The sequence below is a fragment of the Octopus bimaculoides genome, chromosome 10 (genome assembly GCF_001194135.2).
Source record: "Octopus bimaculoides isolate UCB-OBI-ISO-001 chromosome 10, ASM119413v2, whole genome shotgun sequence".
Classification (NCBI taxonomy): Eukaryota; Metazoa; Mollusca; class Cephalopoda; order Octopoda; family Octopodidae; genus Octopus; species Octopus bimaculoides.
In genome coordinates, this window is record NC_068990.1 from 71,982,871 (window position 1) to 71,990,290 (window position 7,420).

Here is a 7,420-nt window from a genome sequence, read left to right on the forward strand (position 1 = left end):
ATATATATATATATATATATATATATATATATATATATATACTATCTCAACATTATTTTAGTACTCATGCTAACTCCCTAATATTTCATTGATTCACTCCCTCATAATGAATTTACACACCCAGAAGAAAAGGGTGCATGGATTTGGAAAGAAAATGTCTTGTATCTGTCATTAACAAATTAATTACTGAAGTAGAATCTGATATTAAATATAAAATATTTTGAAGATTTATACACTTCAACTATCAATGAAGAACACTCAACATCCTTGATATTATTAGCAGACACACAACATAAAACTGAGAATCTGTGAAAGCTAACAGAGGACAGAGATTCATGATGCAGTAGGGTGAAATGCTTCTTAGTTGCAGTTACTCGAAGAAGAAGATTCCTAAATTGGTTGACTACAAATGGAAATGTAGATAATTTTGTATAGCAAAATTGAAACAACTTTTAATCTTCTTGTTCTCTGAATCCTCAATGGAAATAATAATAATAATAAAAAAAAACTAATGTAAGATATTTTCTAGCCAATTTTTAGATATCCACTGAATAAATTCTAGGTAAATCAATTATTGATATATTTTGGAGGAAGAACAAGGAGAAAGAAAAGGAAGAGGAGGAGGAAAAGAAGAAGAAGAAGAAGAAGAGGTAGAGGAGGTGGAAGAAGAAGAAGAAGAGGAGGAGGAGGAAAAGAAGAGGAGAAGGAGGAGGAGGAAAAGAAAGAGAAAAAAGAAGAGGTAGAGGAGGTGGAAGAAGAGGAGGAGGAAGAAGAAGAAGAGGAGGAAGAAGAAGAGGAGGAGGAAGAAGAAGAAGAGGAGGAAGAAGAAGAGGAGAAGAAGAAGATGGTGATGATAATGGTGGTGATGATGATGATGATGATGATGATGACGACGACAACTATGATCATGCTTTAGAATGCCTGAAGTGTTGTTACACTTTCTGGAAAAGGATGCATGTGAGTGTTACAGAAATAAGAAGACAATTTGAAACGACTCTTCGGAAAGAATTTGCTATCTTGGGAAATGATTGAAAAAGATGAAAAGAGTTGAGATGCTCAAAACCAAAATTATGAATCATATCAGGATATGAGACGAATTAAAAGAGGCTACATAAAAGTGGTTGGTGCTATTTGAAGTTGCTGAAAATAACGATAATGCTGCTGTCCTCTAAGCCTATTTAATTGGAAGATATACTTAGATGTGTCATAGGTAAAATGGTGACCCCATTTTTATAAATATATGTATGTGTATATTCACATGATCCTAATAACCTGTTAACTGTTAACTGGAAGTAAGAAATACAATGATCAGACGTTGTGCAAAGATTATCTCAAAATTATTTTAGTACTCAGGTTGATGTCTTAGCATTTTCTTCATTCACACCCTCATTAACAAGTTTACACACCTAGAAGGGTGCAAAGATTTGGAATGAAAATCTCATACCTGGCATTAATAAATTAATCACGAGACTAGAATTTGATCATACATATGTTTTTTTTCCTTTTAATTTTTAAATTTGAAAAGTTATTTTTAAAAATTGATTAATTCAAGCTTTTAATTATCAAATCATTTTTTTTTATTACTCTAATAAAGTTTTTATTAATTCGATTGATTAAATTGATTAAATTTATTAGATTTTATTAAATTATCAAGCAAATTAATAAAATTAAAGATTTTGTTTTAAAGTTTTGAAATTTTCAAAATTTATTGCTGTTTTTTTTTTTATGAAATAGTTTTGTCTCCTTCTAAAAATTCAGAATCTCATGACTTAAGATGTCATAGACAAAAGATGATGCAGGACTGAAGGGAACAGTAACAGGTTCTACTACAGATCAATTCACCTATTACCGTTATGGAATAATAGACAAGAAATTGTTGGTGATAATGATAATTATAATAATAATTATGATGATGATGATGGTGGCAGTGTTGGAGGTAGTGATGGTGGTGGTGGTGGTGGTGGTGATGGTGGTGGTGATGGTAGTGGTGTTGGTGGTGATAGTGATGGTGATGATGATGATGGTGGTGATGATGATCATAACAACAGTGATGATGGTGTTGATGATGATGATGGTAATGATGCTGACGATAATGATACTGATGATAATGATGTTGATGATGATGATAATGATGCTGATGAGGATGATGATGATAGTAGTGGTAATGATGGCAATGATGATGATAATGATGTTGATGCTGACAATGATAATGATGATGATAAATATGCTAATGTGAAGTCACTCTTTTTGAGATAAAAGCCAAGTTAGTGCTAACGTATTTAATCCAATGAATGATTAATTAGAAATATCAATCTGTACCTGTCATGGACAAACTGTGGCCCATAGACTGCATGCAGCCCAGAGGATTTTCTGAATGGCATGCCCAACAACAGCAAAACCATCTTGAATTTTTAGTAGTGTTGTCTGCCTGATGACGAACCAATGTCTCAGGTGCCTGCTTCTCATGAAAGGTTGCCCATGTATTGAATCTTCTCTATTACACCCTCATACTGCCCTCTGTACTCACCCTGTTGCTATTTGACATCACATCGAACCATCACTCCCTCCTTCCACCCAACCTACTGCTTCTGTCATCACTCTCTCTGCTATTCATCTTCTTTGTCATACTGTCTTGAATGAATAGTAACACCATGGAGTACAACTGTGGGCTCTTTTGACCTGCAGAGTACAAGCAACCTCAATAGTGTTGGTGCAACTTTACAATGTGGTTGGTGAATGAATGGAGATGTTGTTTGAGAGGACCCTTTTAGTTTAGTTGAAGTCATGACAAATTCTCTTGGATTGATAAAATGCATCCTATATACCATGTAAAGTAAGATGGCAAGCTGGCAGAAACGTTAGCATGCCGGGCGAAATGCTTAGCAGCATTTCATCTGTGTTTACGTTCTGAGTTCAAATTCCGCCGAGGTTGACTTTGAATTTCATCCTTTTGGGGTCAATAAATTAAGTATCAGTTGCGTACTGGGGCCGATCTAATTGACTAGCCCCTTCCCCAAGAATTTTGGGCCTTGTGCCTAGAGTAGAAAAGAATATACCATGTAAAGTTGATAACGGATAATTAGAGAGAACGTAGATCTGAGAGGACTTTTTAGTCTTAAATAACATTGTGGTTAAGAAGCTTACTTTGCAGCTGCATGGTTTTGAGTTCAGTCCCACTGTGCAGCACCTTGGGCAAATGTCTTCTACTAGAGCTCTGGGCCAACCAAAGCCTTGTTAGTGGATTTGGTTGATGGAAATTGTGTAGAAGCCCATCATATATATGTTATATGTGTTTGTGTGTGCTTGTGTGCGTGTGTTTGTGTGTGCATCTTCATGTTTGTTGTTGTCCAACACCACCTCTTGATGATGAGTGTTGGTTTGCTTACATTCCTGAAACTAAGCAGTTTGGTAAAAAAAAAAAAAGACCAATAAAATAAGTACCTGACATGAAAATAACTATGGTAGGAGGGGGCTATTTTTTGACAGAAGCCATCAAAGTGGTGCTTCAGCATGGCCACAGTCTAATGGCTAACAAAAAAAAAGAGAAAAGAAATAAAACTGTTCTGTCATGTGGAAGATTTAAGATTCTTGCAGAACCTTATGTCCAAGAGACATGCATGATTAGTTTCCTTAGGTTCTGGTGAAGGCTATCTTAGCAACATTACAAGCCCCCAGGAAAAACAATGCACAGGACTATATAGCATTCATTTATTGATAGTAAGCCACAGCAAATATAGATCAGGATTAGGCCCCTAGGTTAGTGGGGCCCTGGGTTAGTGGGCAACTGCACAGCATGCCTATTCTTTAACCCTTTAGCATTAAACTGGCCATATCTGGCCCAAATATTCTATAAGTTTTGGGTTCAAACTGACTGGTTCTGGCCTCTCATATCTAACCAACAATGTCATTTTAAAAGTAAACAATCACATCCTCGCAATCTTGAAGTTAGAAGGTAATGCCGAAATATATTCAAAACAATGTGAATAAATAAGGATTATATTTCATAGAATACACTGAATGCTAAAGGGTTCAGCCAGCACTGGATCCTGTGTTTTTACTAAACCAACAACACAAAATACATGCCTACAGCAGCATTGATTTGGCAGCTGAGAATTTAAATGGCTTTGCAGCAGATAAGTTCGTGACAAGATATCAATGTAGGTAACTTAGCTTGTACTCCAATATATATATTATATGTATGTATGTGTGTATAGTTTGTGTGTGTGTGTGTGTGTGTGTGTGTGTGTGTGTGTGTGTGTGTGTGTACATTGTGCACATGAATATATGTGAATGAGTGTGTTTGTGATATATATATACATATATACATATATATTTGTACATGTATATCTTATTGTTTACTTCAAATTTCAAGAATATATCTAGAAAGATCTCCTCACTCACACAGTTACTATCAACAATAAAACAATATAAAATAACAGCAGGTCTAGTTATATTGCTATAAAATAATAGATATTATTTTATAGAAACATAACAGCATCTATTTGTGTAGTTGGCAATAATTGTGTAGGTGAGATGATTTGGTTTAGATAAATATTTGAAGTTTGAAGTAAACAAAAGCATGATGTGTGCATGTATGTATTTACATATGTTTGAAGGTATGTATATATACATATCCATGTGTATAAGACATGTGCGTGTATGTGGGTGTATGTTTATGTATGTCTTTATGTATTATGTATATATGTATATATACGTACATATACACAGATATGCAGGAAGTAAATAGACACCTTTCATTTTCAAAATTTGTGATCTAAGCATCTTAATATGTTTTCAACGGTGTAGAATTTACAACATAATTATTCTTTTTCATTCCAGGTGCCATTATATTAAGCATTTGTGAAGAGTAACCATGCCACGCACCAAAAATTCAGTAGAACTGTCAGATTTTCAAAGAGGTTGTATTGTTGGGCAATCTGAGGCTGGTCTTATCCAGTGAAAAATTGCTGAAAATCTTCAAATTCCTCTTGCTACTGTTAATAGAATTATAGTGCAATTCAAAAGCCAAGGAAAAGAATCAACAGATTTTTGTCCCGGCCGACCTGGGCCCTCGGAAAGGAAGCTTCACTGTTTGAAGAGAATTGTGAAAAACGAACCCCGTTCAAAAACTTCTGACATTGGAAAATAGCTAGAAGTTAGTCCAAGAATGTGTGTTATATATCTGCATAAGCTTGGGTATTATGATGGACGAGCAGCTAGAAGAAAACCTCTCCTTCAAACAATTAATATCAAATAAAAGATACTGAAAATTAAAGGTATCTGTTTACTTCCTGCATGTCTGTGTGTGTGTGTGTGTGTATATATATATATATATATATATATATATATATATATATATATATATATATATATATATATATATTCGTCCAACCCATGCTAGCATGGAAAGCGGACGTTAAACGATGATGATGATGATGATATGTATGTATATATTCATATCTACTTGCATATATACACACACATATATACACACATACATACACACACACACACAAACATACACATAAATGTATCATCATCATCATCATTGTCATTTAATATCTGTTTTTCATGCTGGCATGGGTTGGACAGTTTGGCAAGAACAGGTGAGCCAGAGGACTGTGCCAAGCTCTACCATCTTGGCAAAACAAAACCCCTCTTAACTGAGAGAGGAATGTTGTTTTGAAGGAGGTAGCTTTGTGCCAGGTGGGGGAGAGGTTAAACTATGATAGAGGAACAGAAGCATGTTTCTTGCTGTAAATAAGATACATGGCTACTTCAGTTGGAGTGAGAGAGAGAGAGAGAGAGAGAGAGAGAGAGAGAGAGAGAGAGAGAGAGAGAGAGAGAGAGAGAGAGAGAGAGAGAGAGAGAGAGAGAGAGAGAATGACAACAATATGGTGTTGGACTGCAGGAGCAGATAGTGGAGGATGCACATGTAGAGCATGATGAGTTGTAGTTTGGATCACTGGAGGTGGTGTGAATTAATGTAATGTGTGAGTGGAGGATATATACAAACACAGCCCTTCCAGAACTCAGTTTTACTGAGATGAGTGGGTCTTCTCAAGAACCTCACATCACCAAACAATTCAATCTAATGTCACCTCTTTCATGAACCTCAACATAATAAGATTGCCCCTCACTACTCCATTCCATGTCTTCCTGGATCTCTCCCTTCTACATGTTCAGATTTTAAGGTCCTTTGATTCCAAGTTTTGCTTCTGTACTTGAAATTTCATTTCCAATTCTGCAACAGATTCAGCTATAAGAGCAAGATCATCAGCATATAGCAATTTTCATGGGTAGCCAGTCTTAAATCCTTGTGTTAGGGCCTGAAGGAATTATGATAGATAAGAAGGGACTGAGAACTGAGCTCTGGTGAGCTCCTACTAAATTCATTATTGTACTCATGGCTAACTCTCACCCTACTGATAGCACTCTTTGAATGAATCGACACCAGTATTAATTTTTAAGCCTGTTACTTATTTCATCGCTTTCTTTTGCCAAACTGCCAAGTTACAGGGCTGGAAACACACCAACATTGTCTGTCAAGTGCTGGTGGGGAACAAACACACACACACACGACTGGCTTCTTTCAATTTCCATCTACCAAATCCACTCACAAAGCTTTGGTTGGTCTGAGACTAAAGTAAAAGATACTTGACCAAAATGCTACGTGGTAGGACTGAACTCAGAACCATGTGGTCAGGAAGTAAGCCCCTTACCACCTGCACCGATGATAAAAATATTCTTGTAATTAATTCAAGTAGCATTGGATTAAAATAAAGGGCAAAAATGAATTAATTTATCTGACAATCCAATAATATGGTTCTGTTCTATTCCTAACCCTCTTTCACACTTGGATCAGGAGAGAAGCAATAATAAGAATGCATTATTACTAGTGACCTTTCTCCAACAGTTAACAAGAGCAATTTTCTTGAATTAGTTCTAGATAAAAATCTGTAGATGTCTGTCAGTGATGGTTAGCAATAGTGGTGCCCTCAATATGAAAGGAAATACCAGTTGATAAGCCATCTTCTCTCTTACTCGTACCTGGTTCTATCTTTCTTGCTCTATCATTTTCTCTTTCTCTCTTTGCCTCTGTCTGTCTGTCTGTCTCCCCTCCCCTCTCTCTCTCTCACACGCACACACAATAACACATATTCATGTATAGAAAGAAATGTAGCCGAGAAGCCAAGTTGCTAGCAAACAGACCTGATTTTTTATGCCTATCTATAGTTGTCTCACTTCACCTGCATTGCTAATAGCCATTTGAAGCTGGTTTGGAAAAAGCTGGAATATTACAACTATTTTATCACCAAAGTAGTTTTTATCATAAATAAATTCATGGATAAATAACCAAGAATATACTGATAAGCATATGTGTATATGCAAATATGTATATATATATATATATATATAT